This window comes from Perca flavescens, chromosome 21, assembly GCF_004354835.1.
Source record: "Perca flavescens isolate YP-PL-M2 chromosome 21, PFLA_1.0, whole genome shotgun sequence".
Lineage (NCBI taxonomy): Eukaryota > Metazoa > Chordata > Actinopteri > Perciformes > Percidae > Perca > Perca flavescens.
The window spans coordinates 12,110,024-12,127,523 of NC_041351.1; the positions used below are offsets into that span (position 1 = coordinate 12,110,024).

The following is a 17,500-nucleotide window of genomic DNA, read 5'->3' on the forward strand; positions in this document are numbered from 1 at the left end:
AAACAGTGTCTGAGCATCCAACCATTCTTGTATTGTAAGTTTCTGAAACAGACACTCTTTATGTAGCAATAAGCACCCAAGTGTGATTCTTGATCCCCATCTGTATGATTCATTGCGTCAAGACTACAAAAACACACAAAAGACAGAGATCTTTCAGAAAAGATCAAGGATGCAGTGGGATACAGCGTGGAGGAAGCTATGAACCTTTTATAGGTTAAACAGTGTGTAAAAGGTGTATGGGATGTCACCTCTTGCTCATTATTACCAGCTGCCAAACAAAAAGTGCTGCAGATTCAGAGTCGTCTAGGATTACCGGGGTCAACATGTTGAGAACCTCCTATTAGAGGACAGGGTGAAAGAGTCGTCATTGGTCTTGACCGCTGTCTAGATTTGATGTCGCTCAGGAGCAGCCTCAGGGGAAGAAAGGAGCTCTGAGCGAAATTATAGGTGGGCCAGAAGGGCACTTTCATCAGGCGGATAAACTTCACCTCCTCCTCTGAGGGACTTGGTGAGCAGTGGCAATTGTACCACTACATGGAAAAGCTTTTTGTCTGATGAGAGTGGAAAAAAGAGGGGTAGAAAGAGCAAACTTGATGTCTTCTCTGGCACTGCAGCAGCAGAAATGTCCAATGTGCCATTCAGAAGTGATGGAAGCACTTGTCCTTTACATGACTGAGAATTCAGCTTAGTGCTTCTTTGTTATCACACATTTTCCAGTGTTCAGCTGAGAGGACTCAAACAGCATATATGTGCCCTTTTCTTGACATTCCCAGTTGGCTCTTGGCTTCAGATTAGGACGTCAATGTTGTTGTTGTTGTTGTATGTAACATATATTCTACCAACATGCCCCTGGCATTGTGACAGAGACAGGAGGCTGTTTGCCACCTGTGGACTCTGGTGCCAGCGGGATTGTGTGTTACTTTCACCGCGCCCAGTGCAACACTCAGCGTCACCGAGGCTCTCTGCCTGCCTCTAAGTCTGCCGCTATTTTCGGGTGACAGCAGCTGCCAGGCCTGTTTTGTCAGGGCCTTGCAGAAGGAAACAATGCCATGTGAGACTGCCCCAGTCCAAACAAAGAACATCGTATTAGGTCATTTCTGTCTATAATTGCTTCTTATAAACTTATTTTTTTTCTGAAGCCATTTGCAAAAATCTGCAGGTGCAGTAAGAATATCTCAACGTCTTTCCGATGGAATTCAACTTGTTTCAAGAATTTTCTAGAAATTAGGGTTTGTTGATGCAAGAAAGAATAAGGCAGAACAGTGCACTAAAATCAATAAAAATTAAACTTGATTTTAAAAAATGAAACAAGTTGATTTGAATTAGCTGAAATAATTATCCAGAAAATGTAAACTTAACAACCTAGTGACACACAAAATGACTTGGTGAGAAGAGATTTGGTGCGTTTTTTTTTTCACAAAAAAGGACTCATCAGTGTTTCTTTTGATTATTTAAATGGATGAATGGCAATGTTGGGTCTTGCCGTTTCATCTTGTACCATCATCAGGTCAAACTATGAATTTCTCACATACAATGCTAGTGACAGTGTCAATTACCAAATGTTATCATTCTAACACACTAAAATAAGATGGTGAACATGGTAAACATTATACAGCACCATTGTGCCTAAGTGCATCCTCACAAAGCCGCTACGAGTCTTAGTCTTGGGTTTACGTTTTTTAGATGAACCCTGGATGGAACCTATTTTGCATTTTCTTCCAATTTTTCTCTTTTTATGAACACAATACTTTCCTGAGCTAAATGTCCCAAAAGGGCCTTGTTAACTGTGGTTGTCAGTGTTTTTATGCAGCAGGAGACATACCCTTTGCCTGCTGATAATTGGTTTAAACCAATCTGGTCTTTTCAAGAAATCTTAAAGATCTTAGCTGAGTTCATGCAGGTTCTTAATTCTAATGCAAAGGACGAGACTTTCTTCTTTACTGGTTTACTTTTTGATGGTGTCTGGAGTCTGTTTAGATTTATAACATTAATATTTGCCCCTTTGCAGCATACAGACACATCTTAGTGTTGCTTTGACATATTTAGTTGAGTGTCTTGAACTTGTTCTCATGGAGCCAAATTCTTGTAGCAATCACTCTATTGTTTTTGGAGACCAGCAAGTATGAGGTGGGATAATTACCCCCCTATATACACCCCCCCCCCCCACCAAAAACTTTGGAGAGGACATTTTGTCATAACAGTCTTCCCAGTTTCAAAAATCTCATAAGATATCCTCAACTATCTTAAATTTGGTTTCCTCGATTTCATTAACAATCATTAGTTACACAATGACCTGGCAAGCACTGCTGACACACAGTCTTCAAAACTCATCAAAATCTTCCCTTTCCTCTCACAGGAAAAGCAGACATAAAGGAGGTGTAAATGAGGCAACTCCTGTTTTTTGCAGCTGGCACGTTACATAAAATAGACTTTCCGTTGGCAAGTTCACTTTAATTAACACGGCCACTTGGAGAAAATTAATATATGGAGGTTATAATAGATGTTGCAAAGTTCTAACTTTGAAAGCTTAATTTAAGTACATCCCTTTGCTCTGTGCGCTTAATTGCAACCAAATTGTGTCAGATTGCAGAATATGAATCCAATCGTATGCATTAATATCTCAGAAACATTCTCCACCTGCTGCTGAGCTCACACCTCATGCATCCTGCAGCACCTCCACCCTTAAAAATACATGCGGCTGCTACAGTTACAGTGTGTCCAGCTTCCCACATGCAGAACATGATTTATATTTTTACACATAACCGGAATTTCCATGTCCATTGTCAGAGCAGGGCAGAGTTTCTCTCTCTCTGTCTGTCTGTCTTTCTTTCTGTCTGTCTGTCTGTCTGTCTGTCTGTCTCTCTGTCTCTGTTAGAAACCCCTCCTCTCTGAAGAGATGCCAGAGAGGTGAGTCATCGCTTATCCTCCAATCAAACTCCTTTCCATCGATAGACATCAGAGAAATTGTTTTTTTAATAGACAAAAACATCTATTTTCTTTTATTACATTTTTGTGTCAGTTTTCCTTATTTGTCAGCTTCTTTCTCTTGCTTTCAAAACTCTGAGGCAAGTGAGTTACAACCTCATATTTCAGCTGAGACAGACAGCCAGAGGCTTGGGGAGACACATCCATCCCCTTCCATCCTAAGCTCTTTACGCCTCACTGTGAGAGTGGTTGGGCTGCTTCCAGGATGGCGTAAATCATGGATTAGCTACTGTGGGATTTGAGCTTCTATGCTGCATATTTTGATTGTGGATATTTTAATAGCTTGATAATGTTGTAAACTGTAGTAATTATAAATCTCTTATTTACAACAGAACAGAACATGCCATTTGCTCTAATGACAGTTTTGGATCAATTCCTGTCACACGAAAGAGATACAAAAAAGGAAAGCTGAATCACAAATAGACTTTTAAGTCGAGCAAGACCAAGAGAGACATTCTACAAGGCTTGACTCAAAATGTTCAAAGACAGCAGCATTGTTTTCACAGCTCAGAGAGGATGTTGTCAGCGCTCATAGATCCGATCACTCACTATTCAGTGACCGATGTCAAACAAATAGAGGATCGGGTTTCAGGCCGCGGGTAGTTACAGTGCAACCTATACAACATGAAACACAAACTGAGAATTGTGTGAAGCTGCCAAGGGTTTAAAGGTGGATCCAGTTTCTAAGCGCTTTAACCGCCATTATTTTTATTTTTGATCTGGCTAATGGGTAGAAGCCAGATATCAAGCTACTTTCTTTCTTTCTTTCAAGGTTTTTTTATTGGATGATAAAATTGCATAAAGCAATTACTGTACAGTGGGATGTGCATATTTTTCCCCTTTTTAACATACCCCCCCATGCCCCACCCACCCGCTTATGAACAAACCTATATTAAGGATTACCACAAGAGATAGTTTAAAACACCGTCTAAATTATAATAAATAAAACATAAAGGTTAAGAAGGTACAGAATGACAAAAATAAAAAATTATATATATATATATATATATATATATATATATATATATATATATATATATATATATATATATAAACCACCTTAAAATAATAATGAAAAAAAAAGGGGGGGGAAGGGAATAGCTACTCTGAAATTGTTGTAGTTGGCTTTTCAAAAAATGTTAAGAAGGGGCGCCATGTTCTGTAAAATTTATCCTCAGATCCCTGTGTAGTGCAACGTATTTTCTCTAATTTCATACAGGACATAATGCCTCTAATCCAGTGTGAGTGGGAAGGAGGAGCAGGGTCTTTCCACTTGAGTAAGATACACCTACGAGCCAGTAGGGAGGAGAAGGCCAATACCTTCAGCTTCCCCTAGGCAGACCCAAATTGGGAGCAATACCAAAAATGGCAGTAAAAGGGTTCGGCTTGATCTGATGTTGAAGTACCTCGGAAATTGTTTGAAAAACTGAAGTCCAGAAATCAGTAAGGGTAGGACACATCCAGAACATGTGAAAGAGTGACGCAGGTGCACTCTTGCAGCTATCACAGGTCGGGTCGACGGCAGGAAACATACAATCTAGTTTGGTTTTAGATATGTGGAGGCGATGAACTACTTTAAATTGCACAAGAGCATGACGGGCGCACTTGGAGGTAGAGTATATCCGATCCAGGACAGAATCCCACATGTGATCTGAGAAGGCAGAGCCTAGATCCTGTTCCCACATGTTTCTTATAGCTGTTAATGAGGGACTATGCAACTTGGAAATGAGGTTATAGAAGACCGAAATTGTGCCTTTTAATGTGGGGTTAACAGAAAGAAACATATCGACAGGATTAGGTGGGGGTTTATTAGGGAATTGGGGAATTAAATTCTGAACATAATGCCTAATTTGTAAAAATCTGAAAAAATCTGTCTTTATGATACCAAAGTTGTTCGTCAATTGAGAAAAGCTAGCAAATAGATCATTAATAAATAAATTGCCAATGCAGACTAAGCCTTTTTTATGCCAGATCTTAAATGCACCGTCCACCGTTGAGGGAACGAACAAATGATTAGCTGCAATTGGGCTGAAAAGTGAAAAAGTCTGCAGTCCAAAATTCCTCCTAAACTGGGTCCAGATTCGAAGGGAATGCCTAACCACAGGGTTACTGTTGGGAATAGCAGAAGAGAGTGGGAGTGCGGCGCTTAAGAAGGCAGATAGAGACAGTGGGCTAACAGCCCTTGACTCCATTGTTACCCAGACTGGGGCAGAGTCGTCAAGGTGAAAATTCAAGCTACTTTCTTACATCTTGAAACGTGAATGTGTATATATTCTTTGACGTGATCACAGTTTGAACTTTACTAATAAAACACATGCTACCTAAGCTACTACTACTGCAGTACTACTACTGCTATTATAATAATATAATAATATTTGTATTGCGCCTTTGTTTTCATGTAATATGGGTTTTAAGGTTCCTGTTTAGAAGTGCAAGATATAGGAATAGGGGAATACAAATTTATACAAATAGCTGATGCATTATGTATTTATCACCTCTAAAATTAGTGTCTGAAATGTAACGTCTGAGAGGGAGAGAGCCTTGCCAGGTCCATACAGTGAGTGAGTGAGAAAAATGGTGAAATGCCTTAATAGTAGCAGACTAAGAAAACACTCAAAGTCAATACTAAAGAAAATGACAGCAAATAATAATAGCTCACAGCAGCACCAGTCCAGTGTAATATGACTAAAGCAGCCAGTAATACTTACAGTATGTACATTATTTAACTCAGAATATTTGCATATATCAGTATAATTTGCAGCAGGCTTTGTAAATATCGCCCCACTTGGTCTAGAAGACCAAACCATTGGAGGAATGTCAACCTCTATATGTTGGAAGGAAAAAAGAGTTCAAAAGTTGGTTTGAATGTTTACTTAAGTTAATCAAGTGCCTTTTTGTCCCCTTTCATGCTGCTGGGTTTGATATTTTGTCAGTGGGAGGATGAAGAAAATGTTTAAAAGAGACTCCGCTCAAACTACAAACAAACTTGGTGAGCATGCCCTTATTTGTTCAATAATTTGGACAGTGACATGGATTATTCATCCAAACAGGAAAAAGGTTGCTCACCAATTTCACAATGTTGTGTACACAGTTTAAAGGTGATCTTAAGTGTCCCTCAGAAATGGTGCAATTAACCCCCCCATCGTACACAACAACACTACAACACAAGTCAGGTCTCCTCCGCCGAGATCTGTGACTAACTGCTTTCGTGGCCTTACTCCACTTTTCTACCTTTCTCCTGCTGCTGTAAACATAGAAATGTAGTTTTTAGGAAATAACCAACACATGTATCATCAGCACAGCAGGCATGTTCATGTTTTTTTAAATCTAGTCACGCACTCACAAACCACTGAACCTATTCCCCAGTCTGCCCAGTTTTGTCTACATTTTTGGATTCCCAATAGAAACCTGCAGGAGTCTATTATACCAGTTCACTGAGCGGGCACTCGTTAGAGCTCGGTGTGTTGATGTTGGGGTAAGTAGTGAATCAGGAAGTGTGAGTGGCTATAGAGGCCCTGCAGGCACTTCCCCAGGCACACCTTAATTCTCAGGAGTATACTGTTTTATAGTCAACAACAACAGTAATTTTCCTCTGCTGCGTCCTCTGTACCAAGAAAGGAATATGGCTGATTTTGTTTTTTACATGTACTACGAAAAAATATATGATTTTAATATCCAGATTTCTCACAGTTGCAGTCATGTTGCATGCCACATTCAGAGATGGTATTATTTATATAAAGTCATAAATCAATGTGCATCAAGCTGCCACATACTGTAATTTGGACAGCAGCTGTTGGGAAAGTTCACCGGTTATTTTTGACCTGCTGTTTTCAACACCAGAGTGTTTGCTAAAACAGTGTTAATAATTGTGTCATCAACATACAGTACAGTCTCTGACGATGTGTGTTTACAATATATGCTAATGCTTGAAAGAAGAAGCAACATATGATAAAATATATTAAAAAAGCACAATATTTTAGCTATTATAATATTTACCTAGCTTAAATTCAGTTAACAGGTCTGTTAAAGAAATGTGCAAATCCTTAAAGTAGGACTGGAGAATATTTAAATTTAGGGACATCCTCAGTGTTTTTCAGGACTTAAACTGACACCATTCACATTTCAGATAGTGAGCTTGGAGATGTGTTTGGAAAAGGAAAGGTATAATCCTAAAACATACAGTATATTACTTTCCATACTGGCTTTATCCCTGGTGTGCAACATTTGTCTTTCCTGCTGATGTCTGCAAAGGCATCTGTTAGCTTCCTTGTTTTTGGTCCCTCTGCAAATTGCAGCTGTAATGTTGCGATACTTTGCTGCAGCTCCAGGCAGGCTCCGTGTCTCCTAGCAGGAATGAAAACTTCTAATTAGCTATCAGGAAATGCTGTACCGGGAAAATTTTTCTATTGTCTATTACCAAACACAATATTCAAAGATTGCACAGTGGCAAGTATTGTTTATGCTCTATCAACTGTATAAATCAGGGGCTGTAAAGGCACATTAAAAATCAAATAAAAAAACAGGGCTGAAGTTGTAGCGGTTACATACAGTAAGTGATTGACAGCTGTGACATGTTTTCTAGCAATGGCAAGACACCTTGAATTAAAAGATCCTCAGAGTGATTGGGATCAGACTTGAGGGCAAAGCATCGCCGTGCTCCTCATTTTTTAGGTGTTCATTGTTTGTTTTTATCCATCTTGGTCTTTAAGATCTTAGGACCCCGTTTGAACTAAGTTTTCCCACTTTAACATGACAACCTTTTGGATTCAATGTGTTCTGTTCAGTAGATCCATAAATAAATCAAATCAGAGAGTCGTGGTGGTATGGCTGTAGGTCAGGGGCTTTTATTAGTAAAGGTCTCTTAAATGTCAGACAAGACATAAATTTCCAATTTTAGGTCAATTCTGCTGTTGGTTCACTGTAAAGGAGGATCCATCCACTTTGTGAGTGATGATGTTATTACTGAATAGCAGGTCTATCTCTTTGGTGCTGGCATAATGCTGGTAGTGATCCCTAATGATGCGGAAGCAGCTGCATGCAGCTCCACAGGAGACATGGTAGACAAAGAAATAATCTGCTTTTATTGACAAGATGAGAAAGAAATCCCTTAAACCCACCGGTTTTGCTCTCAAATATATGAAAGTTGCACTCACAAAAGGAAAGCAATTGATGAAGCTGTGCTTAGGGATACTGTACTGTCTGCACAATGTACTGTACTCATCCAGAGGAATATTCTGAATGATACAATACAAGTCTTAATATAACATTCAATCTGTCTGTAAGGGTTTTACTAAAAAGAGGAATTGTTCAGCTGAGTTGAATTAAATCAAGTTTGTTTTTAAAATGACTATTATATTCATATTGTGTATTATACTCTAATATCTCGCCATGCACAAGGTGACCAATGCAGCAGCTGCAGCAGTTGCTGTGACACAGCTTGAGGCAAATAAGATACCATTAGTGCTTGATTGCTTCAATTTTGTGTAAAAGGATTACTCATTCTTGGACTCATAACTCAGTTAAACAGACATGCTATACATATGTTTAGATTCAGTGTGACTTACACTTTCTGAGGATATCATTATTTTTATTGTATTGTATGTTCATCCTGAATAAATGTCCATAAATCACCATGGACTCTATATCTCCAGAACTCCAGCAACATTATACTTCCTGTTTACATCCCCCAAAGCTACACAAATTGTGCAAACTGAAGTTCCAAAATGTATAGCATGGTTATCCTTCGCATTGAGGTAAGACAAATAATAATGATGGGAGTGACAAAATTAATTTCTAGTAACTTTGTTCATGTTTACTGAAGCTCAGAATGTTCCATCAATATACGTCAATTTCTGTTTATCAGATACCAACACACTGCACAGAGGTTTATAATACCATGGAGGAGGATTTTACAATTCTGGAAAGCTATCGGAGTGATAGTGTAGTAGATTATTTTATTTTGCCTAGCAACAGTTGGCAGATAAACAGTAGAAATGCAGCCTTTACAGTACAAAGTTCTGTACACTTTCAGGAAAATGTGCTTGCATGTATTTAACTGGCCATCACAATTAGATGCTGTATGATTTTTATCTGGCAAACTGCCCTTTATTTTTATTGTTCCCCTTTTATCTTTTTAAAGAGTAAGATAATTTCTTGTCTTTATTAGTTAGAAGTTTTAAGTGTGTTTGACCTCTGACCCCATTCAGCATCTGTGATGAGTGTGGTTAGAGGGGAAACTGATGCAGTACACTTCATTGCACATCACTGCAGAAAAATGAGAAGACAATTTTCAAGGGTTGTTTAGTTACTCATTAAATCATTTTAGACTTGTTGGGTTTAATGCAAAAGAGAATCATCCACTGGGGTTTGTGGTTTCTTCGTGGTTTGTTCCTGGATAGAAACGTCGACCAACAGTACAATCTCCAGTGTTGTTTATTTCTATTATTTATTTTTTTCTTTGGCAGCATGTGGTTTTAATAGACATTAAAGCTAGAGTGTGGAAGTTAAATGAACGCCCGTTACATTCAAGCCCTTGCCAAACAAGTTCACACAATGCTGATTAAGCCTATCACCGCCAGGGAAAGCTCTCTGTATTTCTCAGTATACCCAAGTTGTGGAGTCTGGTGTCTGTGGCAACACTCCCGCGCTGGCGCACCAGACGGATGCCGATGCAACTTATTTGTTTATTCTTGCTCTCTGATTGGGCATATGGTAGGTCAGTCTACCTGTATTACCCAATACCTTGACAGACAGGAAAGGGGAAGAGACCACTGCTTTTCTTAAGCACATCAACTGTGTTTGTGTGATTACTTTCACTGCCAGAGGAAAGAGTTTCACACTCTGGCTTTAATGCCCTATATGTGTTCTTGCTAAACATGATCTCCTTTTGATTTGTGTTTTTGTCAACACTGCCAAAAACGGCACATGAGCCAGTAAAGGCATAAAAAGCTATTTGGTGCTAAAAATGAAAGTTAAGAAAACAAAGGATTAACTTAATGTCCTTATTTTTCAAGCTCAATGCCATATCTGGAGGTTTTATGTGTTATCTTTCTTTCTTTAGTTATGAGCCAACAAACATGTCAACACAGTCTTTCAGTCACTCTGCTCCTATTGATCAGTCTAATGTCTCTGACACATTGAACCTTTAGCTTCGCCTTAGTCGTGAATCACTAGATTGATAAAACAACTTGGGCATGATCAGAATGACACATGATGAGCTACTTTGTTACCACACACACACACACACACGTCTGGAGATTATATAATATTTATCATCCTTCTGCTGCTGTTGTCAGTGACTGCGGAATTATGCAATCTGATCTTGTGATGAGTAATGTGACACTTTCTGCCGAACAGAGATTAGGCTTTTCGTTGATGTCTTTTATATGTCTCAATACAGTACTGTGTATAAAGCTTCCTCCTCTGATTAAAAACTAATGAAGACAGCTCACTCAGGCCTCATTTTACCCTCATTCTTTTCTCCAAGTGTAAGTGTAATTTATGTAAGTGATATTAGCATTGATCAAAGTTGCATGTCACTCAAATAAAAGTAGAAAAACGTAGAGGTTATACTTGCATGTATAATTGAACAGTTTATTGATGAAAATGTTACTGTTAACAGATCATACATTAAATGTTGGGCCTGTTTTGATGCTGTGTTCACAAACATCAGCATCAGGAATAATTTTTAAGTTACATGACAATGTTAATATAAAGATATTGACATGTGCAGCTTTAAAATGGTTCGAAATAGTAACAAAGTTAATACAGAAAAAGGGCCATTAGGTAACGGTTTACCCTAATCAGCAAAGATTAAAAATTCTGATTGACATTCATCGACTGAAATCTAGCAATATAATCAGGATTATTATTTTAGCCATGAAGCCATTATCGTGTAGCCCTATTTCAGGTCTGACACACGCTCTGCGTGTACTCTAAGTACTCCAGACACAAAGTAGTATCCAAACAGTTGAGATCCTCAAAATATCAAAAGGTCATAATGAGGTCATCATCCATCATGGTGCTTCAGCAGCAAATACTGTAACATATGGAAACAATAACAACAATAGCTTTAAACTGCAGAGCTGAAGTCGCATCAGTCATTACAGATGTCCTGTCCGCTGCAAAGGAGCAGGAGTTTAACAGTAAATATCTCAATGTTCATTCTGTGTCTGTGTTGATCAAGGCTGCCGTCGATCACGTTTATGGCTGTTGTAAACATGCTAATTTGCTGTTATCACCCTGGGCAAAGGATAAACTGAGCAGGAGTGCTGTAAACACAGTATAGTTAGCGAGGACAGCCATGATAACCAAGGTGTCTATAACAGTTCAAGGCCCATCACACATTTATAGCTGCTCTAAACCACACAAGGATCAAAACAAAAAAACATGTGTAACTAAATGGATTTTGTGGTAGTTAATGAGTGTGTTGATTTGTATCTTTGCAGAATGATTCACAGCCAATCCAAAAAATAACACAATATAAAGAAATAATTACAGTGTTTAGTCCTGTGAATGTACATTTTACAAGGCTGTCCTGTTCGTGGAGGGAAACATGCTGCAGACTTGAAATTCACTAGAATTCCTGAACTGAATATACATTTACATGCCAGAGAATATTTCTTTATTGATTGGAACGGAGAATTCAAATCACTCTGCCACTGAAAACTTGTTTTCAAGCTCTGAAAAAGAAATCTGAAGAAGGAAATGTGATGTCCCCTTATGTTGGAATTCATATCGCAGTCTGTAATTGCACTATTCAGCTTATAAATGGCACTTTTTTTTTTCTCCTCTCCTATTGTGGTGGCCTGTGTTTTCCATTATGTCCAAGATGCCTTGTTAATCAATGTGGCATTTGAGGACAGACGGACAAACTGGCTGGAATTCACCAGGCTAGTCCTTAGGTCATTTTATTTTGAAAGCAGCTGGGGGTCAGACAGTCACCCATAAGGAACACCAGGCCAGGTACTGGCTCCTATGAACATGCACACCGTTAAAAGGTGAGATGCATGGACTGGATGTGACCCGTGGGAAGACACAGGGTTTAACAAAACGAAGACGGTTTGTTGACTGCACACTCACATCTCTTGCATCTCACGAATGAGAGCTCTGTGACCGCAGGCTTTAAAGGGAACAAATTGACCCCTAGTTCTTCTGAATCCTGTTTTTGGATACTGTAGCAGCTCACAGAGTAACACAACCTCCCACTGCAGAATTTGTAAAACATGTTTCTACTGTACCTCTATCTAAGTGAGCCCTCATCAGATACAGTTCTTTTAAAGGTCCCATGACATGGTGCTCTTTGGATGCTTTTATATAGACCATAGTGGTCCCCTAATACTGTATCTGAAGTCTCTTTCCCGAAATTCAGCCTTTCTGCAGAATTACAGCCACTAGAGCCAGTCCCACAATGAGCTTTCCTTAGGATGTGCCATTTCTGTGTCTGTAGCTACTGAGGAGGAGAGAAGGGGGGGCAAGGTGGAGGGTGGGGGTGTGGCCTTGACCAACTGCCACTTTGCTCGTTTGAAAGCCATGGTGTATCTCTCTCATGGGTGGGCCAAATTCTCTAGGCGGGCAAAGCAGAGAAAGGGGAGGTACCCTTGCTCCTTATGACCTCATAAAGAGCAAGATTCCAGATCGGTCCATCTGAGCTTTCATTTTCTCAAAGACAGAGCAGGATACCCAGGGCTCGGTTTACACCTATCACCATTTCTGGCCACTGGGGGACCATAGGCAGGCTGGGGGAATGCATATTAACGTTATAAAACCTCATAAAGTGACATTTTCATGCCATGGGACCTTTAACTAGACCACAGCTGTACACAGGGTTTCCGCGGGGTCTCAAATTTCAAAATCAAAATTTTAATTTTAAAAAGTCTTAAATTTGCTGAAGTATTGTGTTCTAGGTCTTAAATAATTTTAAACGGGTCTTAATTTTCCTACGTCCATGTAACACTACCTCTAATGCTCATTGAAATGTTTTTTTTTTTTTATTCTGTGGTGTTGTAGTTCTTTCTTTCGCTAGTCAATATATAATTCACTGTAGATTATTATTACTCTAATTTTATTTACTTTGCAAGTACTTTTGTGACTCTGCATTTTGTTGTACTTTTATGTCGTGATACAAGTCTTAAATTTAATTCATAAAGGTCTTAAAAAGTCTTAAATTTGACTTGAAACCTGCAGAAACCCTGGTACAGTTATATTAACTAAGGCTCTTAACATACTCAAAGCTAAAAGCATACTTGGTTGCCATTGTTTAATTTTGAAAATACATAATTTGTCTCTATGTCAAACTCTGTTTCTTTCCCTACTTGCAAAAGAAAAAGAGTCATTTTATTCTGAATTATCAGACAGACCACCTTGGACTATGAGCTCGCTTCCCACAATAAAAGAGATTATTCTGCCAAAGCAAACTTCCCGTTACTTTGGCAGGTTATTCATGCTGGTTGATGGTGAGTCACACTCCAGGACGAGTGGAGGAGCATGAGTGGGTTCTCTGATGTTTGTAGGTTGACTTCTGAATGCTTGAGACCTGCTGGTGCACTCTGCAGGGACGAGACATACTGTGCATCATAGACAGGATCAGTGGTGGCATTGTAATCTGTTGTGAAATTGGACCTAGAAGTTTTTTTTTTTTTTTTAAATATATGATTCACAATGCTTTCATAAAACATATAACAAACAGTTTTAGCTAAATATTTTCAACTCTTCACAGCTGTACCTTAAGATTTCTAAGAAAATAATTCGTTGTTTTCAGCCAGCATCATTTTTGAACATTTTGTGATCTTGACGATTGTGTTCCAGTTTTAGTTTTCCTCTTCAATAAGAGCTGTACACTTTGAGACTTAAGTCAGACTTTTGTAAAAGAAAAATTAATAATAAGAGGACTTGACCTTGGACTACTGTGAAACATGACTTGACTCATTAAAGACTTATATTGAGATTTAAAAGAAAAAACACTCAAGCAAAGGCTCTCCTGTAGTTTTTCATGGAGGGAAACATGCTTTCTGACAAGAAATTCATGAACTGAATAAATACATTTTCATACCAGAGAAAATGTCTCTATTGATTAAAAACTAAGAATTCTGATCACACTGCCACTAAAAACTCCTTTCAAGTTCTGAAAAACAAATCTGTAAAAATGGATTTCCACTTATGTTGCAGTTCATAATGTATCAGTCGGTAATTGCATTATTCAGCTTAAGGATGGCAGCAAGTCAATTTAATTTATGCATGTTGCCCAAACTCAACATGCATGTTTGCCTCAAAGGACTTAATGATCAGTAGTACATACACTCGATGCTTCGACCCTCAATTCATTCCCAAATTTTGACCTAAAGAAATCCTATAGCAATAAGAAAATAAATAAAATGGTGGAAAATTATTACATAGCTTTATCATTTTAAATTTTTAGGCTTATAGATTCAAATGACTTGGTTTCAGCTGTTGGTTTGGTTTCAAATAGAACATTTTGAAATCCTGTTTGATTTTAACATTTTGCATTTGAAGACTTTGCTTCGACTTGTCCTCAAGGACTTGGGATTTGACTTTGACTTGTCATGGATGACTTGAGCCTCTTTTAATAACTTGAGACTTGCTTCAAATAACTTGCTCTGATAGACTGCAGATTTGACTTGGACTTGAATTTACTCTGACTTGTCTCAAATGACTTGTGAGTTGACTTGGACTTACAAATAAATAATGAAATAAAAGTAAGTGACTTGAGACTTGACTTGAGTTTTTCTCTGACCAACTTGAGAATTGACTCGGACTTGACTTACTTTGACAGACCTGAGACTTTTTAAAGGGTGAGGCTATTTGCACCCTTGGTACAATTAGCAGTGTATGCTATTCGTACCCTGGTGCAATTAGAAATTAATGCTATTCACACCCCGCCGGTGCACACAGCAATGTGTTCTATTAATACCCCGTCTGGTACAAATATCAATGTATGCTATTTGCACCCCTGTGCATTTACAGTACCTTGGCATATATTTACACACAGTTATCCATACTACTCATGTATTACACCTTTTTGGAATATTATTGCCCTGACATTCTTATCCTAACGTCCGCCATGATTTCGGTGCACGCAAGCAACGTGTTTTTGTTGTTACGTCACAGAGTGTGAATAGCTCAGCTGTGTGGCCGAGGCTATTCGTACCGAGGGTGCAAATAGACACTCCGCTTTTTAAATCTACAGTTTCTTCAACACATAGTTTTTTTTTTTTTTTTTTGGAAGTGATTTCCTTTCTGGCAGGGAATCATTATTTTTTATTTGAAATATTTGACATTTTCTTTTTTTATAATGTGATTTCCTTATTTTGTTCTTGGCAACAGCATCAAATGAATAACGTAAGAGTATGTTGGCATGCAGTGGTCGGTCCCCTCTGAGTCTGAGCTCACTGCTGGCACCGTCTGCTGTCAACTCATTGGCAAACCCAGTCACGGTTGCCCCCTCTTTGTTGCAGCCTGTGTGTTTTATTTACTACCATCACCGAATCTTCATCTGCCAGCATCATTAGCATTTTTAGGGTCGCACCAACATTGTTTCTAGTTTCTAAACTGGGATGTCAGAGGCACAAAGAGCTTTCCTGGCTTTCAAAGAGGAAGGGTCAATTAAAAATGCATGCAGGTGTTTTTTGTCCTTACGGAGCCATCAGTGGTTGCAGGTTGACAATACAATTTCACATCATGGAAATGAATTAGGCTGAGCTCATTCATTATGGATGCCCATTGGTTTCTTGTTCAGGATGGCCTTTGTGCCATTTCTAAATAGATGAAAGCCAGGTAGGTTCGCAGATAACCTGGTAGTGTATTTCTGGATGTTTAACATTTGTTTTGCTGTCTGGGTCAGACCCTCCTCTACATTAGCACCGACTTTCACAAGGAAAAATTAGGACACTCATTTTGCAGCAGTATTAGTGAGTGGCTGTGCTTTTAGACATCTGCGGATGTACAATTAACATTATGTCTAAATAATTAAAATCTAGATCTTTTTTTTTAACATAAATGGCAGAAAATGTGTTTCATTGCAAAAATGTGAAATGTATAAACTTATGAAATGTATTGCGGTTTTAGTTGTTTTGTAGCCTACTTTGTAATCAGTATGCTCTAGTTAGGTAACAGAGATTTTGTCCCCTGCCCTCCATTACCGTTAATCTTCCAACTTCTTCTCTGGTTAGACAAACGCAACACGACAGCAGTCACTTTTGAATTTTTACTGTGTTATTCTGAGTGACAGCAGCGTTGTAAGGTGAGTTTTTTTCCTACACGTAACATTGATCTTCACCTCGAGCTCTGGTTGCCCTCTAAATATCTATATAGGCTGACTTATTTGTATTAACACTTTAGTCTGATTTCCCGTGGTGTTTCACCTTAGCTCTATCAGTGTCAGAGCTATCACCCTGACAACTCTTGCTTTGTTCACTAACACCCCTGGATCTCATGTTTATTACCCTGCAACCTGCCTCCCAGTGGTTTACTCAGCAGTGTCTCCCCCTGCAGAAAAGCAGAGTGACAGAGTAAAAGCAATGCCCTGGTTTTTACTGTCATGCTGCTCCATTGTAGCCACCGAAAGCTTCAGGCTCAGCTGCATCAATCCTTGTTTGTGTATTTGAAAGCTGAAGCCGTTTCTGTCACCTCTTCTGCTCTTCCGCTGCCTATTTACATGACGAGCCGAGCTTGTGTGTATTTATTTATCGGATATATAGTAACTGATGAGTCTGTTTTTGACTCTTCCTGTTTGGTTTATATAACACAATTGTAACAGGCTGACAAGATGTATCAGGATCTGTCAATGCTGATTTATAGGCATTAAACAGTTGCTACACACCTTGAAACCCATTTCTGTCATTTCAAATGAGTAATGCCTGTTAATGCCTTTGCTCCTCTGTTCACTGTTTGAGGTTGTCTAATAGTTTATGCTTCTAAGAAAATATGTTGTAGAACAACAGCCCAGTTGGCAAACTAAAAAGGATTTTCATCACTGGTTTATGTGCTGATTATTTTGTTGATTAATTGTTTAGTCTTTAGAATGTCCGAAAATAGTGAAAAAGTTCCATAATTTCACACAGCCGGAGTTGAAGTCTTCAAATATTTTGTTCTGTTCGACCATCAGTCCAAAACCAATCCAAAGATATTGAAATTACAATGAAATTAAGGAGTTTTTGCAGCGGAAATCATTAATCAATTAATGTTGCAGCTCTAAAATGATCAATTAATACCGTGTTTGAAAACATTTGTCATATTCTGTGCTTCTCTTTTTAAATGTCATTGACCCTGATCCATTAATTTTTCTGGTTTTGTGTAAAGCACTTTGTAGCTAACCAGACTCCGCCAGATGGATTGCTTCGCATTTGCTCTGCATATCCATCTGGGAACTTTCCGTTGGAGAACTTTTGGGAAGGGGCGAAAATACTGGTTAGCTGATTGGATAAACCATCTGTCTTATCACCTATGTTGGTGATAGACTGGCCAAATCAACCAATCAGATCAACGAAGCGTATGGAAA

At 38.7% G+C, this 17,500-nt stretch overlaps 1 protein-coding gene across 1 annotated transcript in view; it reads left to right on the plus strand.

Moving 5' to 3' along the window:
• LOC114548337 (calcium-activated potassium channel subunit alpha-1) overlaps positions 1 to 17,500 on the plus strand; it is a 94,459-nt gene that overhangs the window by 23,145 nt on the left and 53,814 nt on the right. The gene's annotated exons all lie outside the window — the stretch shown is intronic.